The following is a 585-nucleotide window of genomic DNA, read 5'->3' on the forward strand; positions in this document are numbered from 1 at the left end:
GGGGGGGGGAGAGAAAGAGGAGGGAGGGAGAGAGAAAGAGAGGGAGGGAGAGAGAAAGAGAGGGATGGAGAGAGAAAGAGAGGGATGGAGAGAGAGAGAGAGGGATGGAGAGAGAGAGAGGGATAGAGAGGGAGCAGGAGAGATGGAGACTTGATACGTGACACTGCTAGATCACTATCATTATAGCCTCTTTACCAATCAATGATTCGACTGCCGATTGCTGGGCTCTGCAAAGGGCCTTACCGCAAGTACCAAAGAGCTGCATGTGGACCCTGGGTAACAGGTTGGGAACCAGGGCTTTAAAAGCGAGAGAGGAACAGAAGCAGACTGCACTGCTATTTGCTGTGTTAGTTTCTACATACTGGATAAAAACCAGAACTGGTGATTTGTATAGAAACTTATAGCAGTAGTCAGAGACAAGCATTATTTCATTATCGCCAAAAGGAATAATACCAATCTTTTACTCTTCCATCTACAGAAATCGCACACATGGAGATATATTGATCTGAGAACAGGAGGTTTCTCAGCACAGAATGACTAACCAAAGTCTGCAGTCCTGCCCAGGGATGTTCTGAAAATGCTTAT

General features: G+C 46.2%; 1 protein-coding gene across 1 annotated transcript in view; it reads right to left on the reverse strand.

The window, feature by feature from the left end:
* The window catches only part of MTM1 (myotubularin 1), a 74,541-nt gene that overhangs the window by 4,044 nt on the left and 69,912 nt on the right, over nt 1–585 (reverse strand). The gene's annotated exons all lie outside the window — the stretch shown is intronic.

Source organism: Nanorana parkeri, unplaced genomic scaffold (assembly GCF_000935625.1).
Source record: "Nanorana parkeri isolate BGI_ZX_2015 unplaced genomic scaffold, ASM93562v1 scaffold93, whole genome shotgun sequence".
In the NCBI taxonomy this organism is placed as follows: Eukaryota; Metazoa; Chordata; class Amphibia; order Anura; family Dicroglossidae; genus Nanorana; species Nanorana parkeri.